Below are 9506 nucleotides of genomic sequence, written 5' to 3' on the forward strand. Positions count from 1 at the left end.
CGAGGCCTGGGCTCTTTCCATTAAGTCACACTGCTTCTCCCGTGGATCGTTTTATTGCCAGAGCAGACTTGTGCTTTGGGAAGAACGTTCCCTAGCCTCCCGCTGTGCTCGGACAGAAATGACCGTATCCTCCACTCCTGGCCGGTCTAGCCCGGCCCCGCTTACGCGTGGCTGGCCTCTCCGGGGCTTCTCGACCAGATGGGCCTGGTCCCCGGCCCCTCCCCTGAAAGGAGGAAGCGGGTAGAGTGGGCAGCTGGGGCGGCGGGGAGACGGGGCTGATGCCATGGGCTCCAGGAGAGGCTCTGAAACTCTGTTGGGTGTGTGTGTGTGTATTTGAGAGAGAGTGTGTGTGCGTGTGTGTGTGTGTGTGTGTGGCGTGGGGGGCCTGGACTGCATTAGCCGAAGTGAGGCGAGGGGGAGCCGGAGGGCAGAGAAATCTAATCCTGCCGCTGATTTAGGAGGAGCGAGGCGCAGCTCTGCTGTTTGCCATTAGCCGCCGGGCCAAGAGCTCCCGCCGCCTCGGAGATGAGACCACCCTGCCCCTGCCTCTGCCCCTGCCCCTGCCCCAGACCTGCTGGGTGGCACGTTCCCGCCCGCCCGCTCGCTGCCTGTGAGGGCCAAAGCTTGGCTGCTCTTTTCTTAGGCCACACTTCCCACCCCTGGCGCCCGCAAGTACACACACACTCTCTCTCCTCCTCCTCTTCCTCCAGCCACACTTACCCTCCACCCCTCCACCTCTGGCCACAAGTACCAGCCCTCTTCCACCCTCACCCACCATGCTTACCCTTCACCCCCAACGCCTCCTCCAGCCATATATCACCCCCTCCACTACCCTCCCTGGCCACACTTTCTCCCCTCTACCCCAATATCCCCTCAGCTCGGACGACACGTACCACCCCTCCTGTGTCTCTTCCGGCCGCACTTACCCCCACCCAGCCCCTTCCATCCTGTCCCCCACCTCCACTCTACCCCCTTTGCATTTCTCAGGTTCCCCTCCACACTGCGACCCACCTGATTACCAATGAAACTGTCCCCTCCGCACACACCCCCCAACCCCTCTCAGGTCACAAGCTTCAGGCCGGACGTTTAGGGCTTGGGGGGTAAGGGGGGGAAGGAATCGTCCAGCCTCGGTTACTCGTCTTTGGCACCAGAGACCCAGCTCTGTCACCTGGGGTTCTGGGTTAGTTACCACCAACCGTCACCCCGCCAGGATGGACAGGATTGGGGTAGTGTCCACTAGGAGGGACAGGGACTGTGTCCAACCCGATTAGCTTGTAACTACCCCAGGGCTTAGAACAGTGCTGGGCACATAGTAAGCACTTAACCAATACCATCATTATTATTCGGAAGACCTTTCTAGACTCCAACATCCATTCCAAGCTCATTTAAAACATACCTAATCCCAGGATCAGGTCCCCCGATCAGTAAGTGCTCAATAAATACGACTGAATGAATGAATTTTACGGATATGTAACAATTATAATAATCATGGTATTTGTTAAGTGCTTACTATGTGTTATGTGCCTAGCACCGTTTTAAGCGCGGGGGTAGATACAAGCTGATCAGGTTGGACGCAGTCCCTGTCCCACCTGGGGCTCACAGTCTAGGTAGAAGGGGGTGTGATTTAATCCTCATTGAACAGATAAGGAAACTGAGGCTCAGAGAAGTGAAATGACCTGCCAAGGGTCACCCAGCAGACAAGTGCAGAGTGGGGATTAGAGCCCAGGTCCTCTGATTCCCAGGCCTGGGCTCTTTCCACCAGGCCACACCGCTTCTCAAGGACTGAGGGCAAGACCCAAAGGGCAGCAATCCAAGGGGAACGTTGGTGACCGGGCCGTTGAGCCCCCACGACCCAACCAGTGTCCACCAGGGCCGACGCCAGCCCCGACCAACGGAAGGGGCTGGTGGATCGAGAGGGAGCCCCCCGGGTTGAACTGTTCCCCCGCCAGGGATCTCTCTGCAGCCAATCTAAGAAGAAATTTGTTCGCTCAATTCCACTTGGCTCTGCCTTTCTCTGGCCCCCTCCTCCCCGCTCGCCACTGGGCACTGAAGTCATCTTCCAAAGTTGATGACATCACAGCTAATTGACATGGAAAATTAACCACGAACCAATGAACCCTCAGAGACTCCACCTTGTGACTTCATTGGAAGATCAAGCAGGAGAGGCAGATGGGAAGGGAGGAACAACTCTAATTAAAACAGGGCTCGCCAATAATTAGCAAAATGGTGGTAAAGGGAACTTATTAAATCGCCGGGAATGGAGAGATAGGGTCCAAGTTTTCAGGGTGGGTTGCGAATCTTATGTAAATATTTAAAATGTATATTTCAGAGGCTCCAAATCACGAAAAGGAGAGAAGCACAAATTAATCTTTAAATAACACTGAGTGGGAAAAGGAATTTCTTTCTTTTTTTTTTTTTTGCCTTTTTCTGCCAAGGCCAGAACTGCAAATTTGCAATTTTCTCTGCCAGTTTTATGGTGGAATTTCAATCCCCTAAAGCAGTAGTACTAAACGCTTTGTTAGAGCATTTGTGAAATTATCTGTTGTGGGAGAATTCTCTTTCTCTCTCTCTCTCTCTTTTTTCTCTCTCTCTCTCTCTCTCTGCCTCCTCAGTGATCTCGCTGGGCCAGGAAAAGGGAAAACGTATTCTGAAATTCTGAAAACCTCTATCAAATGGAGCTCGCATCTCCTCCATTCTTTGGGGACCCTTTTGCCATTCTGCGGTTCCCCCGGGGGGGGACAGTTCTCTGTGAGCTCAGAAGGCTGGTCCTGGCTCCATCCCAGCTCAGACTCAGAGTCGGTCGGGGCAGGGGCTGATTGAGATTCGGTTCAGGTCAGCGGGACGAGCGTTCACAGGAGACCACGGCAGCCCTGGGGATGGAGACCATAGGGGTAACCAGACCCTGAGAAGGGCAGGGTGGCCTCGTGGCAAGACCTGGGTTCTAATCCCACCTCTGCCCCCTTACCTGCTGTGTTACTCGGGGGACGTCACTTCGCTCCTCTGGACCTCAGTTCCCTCATCTGGAAAATGGGGATTAAGACTGTGAGCCCCATGTGGGACGGGGACTGCGTCCAACCCGATTTGCTTGTATCCACCCCAACGTTTGGTACAGTGCCTGGCACATAGTAAGTGCTTAACCAACACCACAGTTATATATCCCAGCTCTGCCACTTGCCTGCTGTGTGATCTAGGGCCTCAGTTACCTCATCTGTAAAATGGGGATTCAAAATCTGTTCTCCCCAACCCTCAGACTGTGAGCCTTATGCAGAACAGGGATTGGGTCTGATTGACAATGGTGTAGTGGATAGAGCACAGGCCTGGGAGCCAGAAGGTTGTGGCTTCTAAACCCGGCTCCGCCACTTGCCTGCTGTGTCACCTTGGGCAAGTCATTTCACTTCCTCTGTGCCTCAGTTATCTCATCTGGAAAATGGAGATTAAGACTGTGAGCCCCATGTGGGACAGGAACTGTGCCCACCCCGATTTGCCTGTAACCTTCCCCGCGCTTCGTACAGTGCCTGGCACATAGTAAGATCTTAACAAATACCAGAATTATTATCTGCTTATATTGTATCAATCCCAGTGTTTAGTACAGTCCTTTGCACATAGTAAGTGCTTAATATAAACAATATTAATATTAATAATGCTATAACTACCATAGTTATTGTGATTAGTAAGTGGTTAATACTATTATTATTGTTATATTGGGCATCTAGGACCACTTCCGGGGGGGGAAATGCAGCTATCCGAAAAGTACTCCAGCCTTATGACTCCCCTTGCAGGGTCTGCTTTTAAATATAATTCCCTTATCCGAAGAATATCAGCCCCTAACCTCTTCCCCGGGGTTAAACTCAGGGAAACAGAGGTTTTTCCGACAGTGGAGGAAAAAATAATAATGTTGGTATTTGTTAAGCACTTACTATGTGCCAAGCACTGTTCTAAGCGCTGGGGTAGACACAGGGGAATCAGGTTGTCCCACGTGGGGCTCACAGTCTTAATCCCCATTTTACAGATGAGAAAGAACTCATACTCCAATGTATTTAGAAATCACCAATCAAGGTGTCAGCCAACTCTGCTATATTGTACTCTGCCAAGCGCTTAGTACAGTGCTCTGCACATAGCCGGTGCTCAATAAACCCCACTGACTGACCGACAGATTGACTCACTGACAACCATTTCCCCCGCTCAGGGAAGCATGGCTCAGTGGCAAGAGCCCGGGCTTGGGAGTCAGAGGTCATGGGTTTGAATCCCGGATCTGCCACTTGTCAGCTGTGTGACTGTGGGCAAGTCACTTCACTTCTCTGGGCCTCAGTTACCTCATCTGTAAAATGGGGATTAACTGTGAGCCTCACGTGGGACCACCTGATTACCCGGTATCTACCCCAGCGCTTAGAACAGTGCTCTGCACATAGTAAGCACTTAACAAATACCAACATTATTATTATTTCAGACTTGTTTCCCCTCCCTTCCAGCTGCCGGGGGGTCACAGAGAGAGTTTCGACTTCATCTCTACCCCTGCTGGACTGGATTCACTCTCCATTTTGGTTTATTTCCCCTCCTTAATTTTGTTTCTTCTGTAGGAGGCACAGAGAGTCTCCTTCAGGGGAGGAAGAGAAAAACCCCCATCCTCAAGCTCAGTTCAAACACAAACTCAAGTAACTTCCCCAGGGGCTGACAGAGGGTTGCCTCTGCTCCCCATCCGGGGCTAAAGTCAGGGGTGTCAAGAGACACAGCCTGCCCTGAGGAATGGAGCTGAGGGAACTGAAATCTTGAGTTTTACCTGGGGCAGACTGACACCTAATAACAATAACGATAATAATAATAGCAGCTTGGTTTTGCCAAGAGCTATTATTTCCAAAGCACTTTCATATTAATAATCTCACCTGTGAGGTAGGTAGAAAGGCAGATAATTATTATCCCCATTTTGCAGATGAGGAAACTCAGATACTGAGAGGTTAAGCGACCTTCTCACTGTCACACAGCAGGCAGATGGCAGAAGCAGATATTGGACCCGAACCCAGGTCCCCCGGCTTCCAGATGAGCCTCTTCCGCTCCCCAGAGCTGCCTCCCTGATCGGCCACGTCCTAGCCACTGGAAAATATAGCTTCAGTCTATTTCAAGAAGTTACAAACAGGCCTTCGTTTCTTTGGGGCTTTTGAGGGTTAAAGAAGCAACGTGGCCTAATGGACAGAGCACGGACCTGGGAGTCTGAAGGAATCGGGTCCTAATCCTGGCTCCGCCACTTGTCTTCTCTGTGACGGAGGACAAGTCACTTCACTTCTCTGGGCCTCAGTTACCTTACTTGTAAAATGGGGATTAAAACTGTGAGCCCCGTGTGGGACAGGGTCTCTGTCCAACCTGATCAGCTTGGATCTACCCCAACATTTAGTACAGTGCCTGGCACATGGTAAGCATTTAACAAAAACTACAAAAAAAAATTTCTTCTGGCCGCTAACTTGGCCATCGCGGTCCTCTGCTCTCCCTGCCATCCTTTTCACCACTGCCTGGACATCTCTACCTCCCACCCATTTCCTCAGCTCCTTCAAGGCCTCTGCCAGCCAGACTCCTGTCATCTCCTCCCTAGTCCTCTCTAGGAGGCAACGGAAACAAAGCCGCTTTTAAAAGAAAGCGCAAAAGCATGCGTCTAACAAATCCTTCTGAGTGTTAACCTTAGGAGAGGGCTAAATCCAACTACTACCTACCCCTAACAATAATAATAAGAATAATTATTCTGGCATTTGTTAAGCACTTATGTACTAAGCGCTGGGGTAGAAACCAGATAATCAGATCCATGCCCCATGGGAGGCTTACATTCTAAGGCACAGGGGAATCAGGTAAAGCCCATTTTGCAGATGAGAAGACAGAGGCACAGAGAAATGAAATGACTTGCCCAAGGTCACACAGCAGGTGAGCACACCTCTAGACTGTGAGTTTACTGTGGGCAGTGAACACGTCTACCAACTCAGTCATACTTTTTCAAGCACTTAGTACAGTGCTCTGCAAACAGTAAGCACTCAGTAAATAACACTGACTGTCTGAGCGGGTGTCAGCATTAGAACCCAGGCCTCCTGACCCACCTCCCCTTCTGGTCCGTGCTCATTCCACTAGAGGAAACACCATGGTCTAGTGGAACGAGCAAAGGCCTAGGAGTCAGAAGACCTAGGTTCTACTCCCGCTGACCTTGGGCAAGTCACTTAACCTCTCTGTGCCTCAGACACCTCATCTTTAAAATGGGAGATTAAATTCCTCTCCCTCTGATTTAAACCGTGAGTCCCATGTGGGACGGGGACTGTGTCCAACCTGATTACCTTGTATCTTCCCCGGCGCTTAGCACACAGTAAGCATTTAACAAGTACCATTATTATTAGCCCAAGCTGCTCCGTCCTCATCCCGAGGACACCCGGACCAACCCCACCCCCTGCACCACCCCCAGACAACATTCCAGGTAAACCCTGCTTACCCTCAAAGGCAACATGACCCTTTAAGCACTTGATATTCACTACATCCCCCATCACCCATGTCCACATCCTTATATTCAATCACATTTATTGAGCCCGAATGGTGCAGAGCACTGTACTAAGCGCTTGGGAGACTATAATACAATAATAAACAGACACATTCCCTGTCCACAGCGAGCTCACAGATTGGGGGGTTGGGGGGGACAGTTATTAATTCAAATAAATAAATTACAGATATGTACTTGCGCTTGTGGGGTTGGAAGGGGGGAAGAACCCAGGGAGCACATCAGGGTGAGCAGAAGGGAGTGGGAGAAGATAAGAGGGGCTTAGTCTGGGAAGGCCTCATGGAGGAGATGGGCCTTCAATTAGGCTTTGAAGCGGGGGAGAGTCACTGTCTATCGGATTTCAGGAGGGAGGGTGTTCCAGGCCAGAGGCAGGATGTGGAGCTAGGAGTCAGTGGTGAAATAGGTGAGATCCAGGCACCGTGATACACTCTCAAATCCCCTGTCTTTCATCTCCCCCATAGACTAAAAACTCCCTGTGGGCAGGGATCTTGTCTACCAACTCTACCTCACTGTACTCTGTGCACACAGTAAGCGCTCAATACTGAGGATTGATAGAAAGGGCAGGTCCGGGGCACTCTGCCAGGTCCAGGGAGAATAACTGCTTTCGAGATGCCATGAATGTGGCATTTCTAGCCATCACCAAAAGGGAACCCGAAAATGCAGGCTCCAGAGAGTTGAAAAGGAAAAGCGGCGGGGATAGTGTTGGTGGGTAAACAGAGAAAGGAAAAATGGGACAGAAACAGTAGCATTTTGGCAACTTTCTCGAACTTGGCTTTTTTTGGGGGGGAAAGGGGGTGTTCCCCAAAGAACTGTAAATCTTGGTGGAGCTCTCTGGTAGCATCCCAATTAAGCAGGCGAGGGTGTGGGGAGGAAAGCCACCGGGGAACCTATATAGGGGAGATGTAGCCATATGGAAAAGATCAAGAGGCGGAAAGAAAAATTTTCCCAGATTTTCTATCTTCCAGCAATCCAATCCTTTCCACCCCCATCTCTCTGGGGCAGAACTGGACCAGTACTGGGCCAGTACTAGCGCAGAACTGGGCCAGAACTGGAGCAGAACTGGGCCAGAACTAGACTAACCCTGCAGGCTCCATGCTCGGGGTCACTCCCTTCCCGATCAGAGATGGGGGTCTCAAATGCAAGGAGGGGAGTTTGAGGGGGGCGTTTCTGAAATCCTCAGCGAATAGAAAACACAAATTCCCAAACCTAACCGCTCTGGGGCCTGGATGGGTAAAAGAAAAAAATAAAAAAAAACCCGTTAATGTGCAAGAGGGCGTCTCACCCTTTTAAGAAGAATGTGAAACGTGAGACCTACCGCTTCCAAACCCTCCTCCTCCGCCTCCTCTTAATAATACATTTCGCCCGTCTTCAAGCCCCCTTCTCGGGGGAGGGGAGGAGAGATCGGGTTCCACTTAAATAGGGGGGAGGGAAGAAATCCCAGAACAATAAAAGGAAAACATCAAAAAAATCCAAACCGAGGGGGAGGTGGCTCAGAGTTCCCAGCCCCAGGAGCACGGCTGACGACCGGGCCACACCATCGCCTCCAGTTTCCTCTTTTCGGTGCCCTTTCCCCGGACTTAAAAACAAACTTTCCAGGGAAAAAGAGGGATCCGCCTTCATTCGATGACCGTTTGCTCCCTGCCTTAGCTCCCAGCCCGCCTCACCTGCCAGCCAGCTCCTTTTTTTTTAATCATTACTATTATTATTTCCCATTTTTCCCACCTGGATTCCACTTCTGCAGCTTTTTCCTTCATTTGCTCCAGGGCCACCTCCAAGTCAGCCCTTGGGTGTGCGTGCAGGGGGGTGGTGGGTCAAATCTCTCCCTCCTTTGAGTTCCCCCAACTCTTCAATGAGCATCACGGCCTGTTCCCTTTGGGGCTGCAAAGTGGGGGTGCTCCCCCCACCCCCCCAGGCTCCTCCACCAAACCCAAATGCAGCTCGGAGGGAGGGGAAGAAACAAGGGGAGGGGGGGAAGCAATCCGCAAAAGGCAATGATGAGAAATAAAGGGATGCATTCGCAGCTGGGACCAGAAGTCTTCTCCCAGCGGAGTTGGGCCAAAACCTCGAGGCCAATCCCATCCTCCCTAGGGCAACTGAGGCAGCCAGGCCGGGCCAGTCCCTCGCCCCCAGAAGGGATGAAGCCGGCCCCGGAGGAGGGGCTCTTACCTTGCCAGACTCTCTCACTGTCCCATCTCAGCTGCAGGGCCTCTTAATACACATTGCAAAATTCTTTGTTGCAACCAAAAAAAAAAAAAACTGTTATAAATCCTCTCGGGTCACGTGACTCCCCCTTATAGACACACACACGCACACACACACATCATCCTTTTTTCTTCCCACCCCCCCTTTTTTTTTTTTCCTTTTTTCTTTTAGGACAATACTCAGCTGGCGGGCTTCATGTGTCAGGCCAGAGTGGCCGAGAGTAGAGAGGAGGAGGGAGGAGGGAAAAAGGAGAGGAGGGAAAAAGGAGGGGAGGGAAAAAGGAGGGAGAAGAGGAGGGAAGAGGGAGGAGGGAAAGGGGGCGGAGCTTGCCTCGAGGTTCGGTGGCGGTGGCCTCTGATTGGAGCGCTCACACCCGATCCTCGCACCTGATTGGACGAGGACGGATACTTGCGCATTTGACTGACAGGTTGTTGTTTTTTTGGCGCGGGGAGGAACAGGCTCCAGGGCGGCCTATTTGCGGGTGGGGGCCTGGTGATGGGGGGCAGGGGCTTTTATAGTAATAATAATGATGACGATATTTGTTAAGAGCTTACTAGGTGCCAAGCACTGTTCTGAGCGCTGGGGATACAAGGTCATCTGATGGTCATTCATTCAGTAGTATTTATTGGGTGCTTACTGTGTGCAGAGCACTGGACTAAGCGCTTGGATTGACAATTGGGCCACAGATATTCATTCATTCAATAGTATTTATTGAGCGCCTACTATGTGCAGAGCACTGTACTAAGCGCTTGGAGCCCATCCCTGCCCCATGATGGGCTCCCAG

The 9506-nt window shown here is 51.3% G+C and overlaps 1 protein-coding gene across 2 annotated transcripts in view; it reads right to left on the reverse strand.

Annotated features, from left to right (window-relative positions):
- The window catches only part of TCF20 (transcription factor 20), a 203313-nt gene extending 194318 nt beyond the window's left edge, over positions 1–8995 (reverse strand). For both annotated transcript variants that reach the window (XM_029079142.2, XM_029079140.2), the window contains exon 1: positions 8687–8995. The gene's annotated coding sequence lies outside the window, so the exon portion shown is untranslated. The remainder of the gene's footprint in view (positions 1–8686) is intronic.
- Positions 8996–9506: the final 511 nt, after the last annotated feature.

Source organism: Ornithorhynchus anatinus, chromosome 14 (genome assembly GCF_004115215.2).
Source record: "Ornithorhynchus anatinus isolate Pmale09 chromosome 14, mOrnAna1.pri.v4, whole genome shotgun sequence".
In the NCBI taxonomy this organism is placed as follows: domain Eukaryota; kingdom Metazoa; phylum Chordata; class Mammalia; order Monotremata; family Ornithorhynchidae; genus Ornithorhynchus; species Ornithorhynchus anatinus.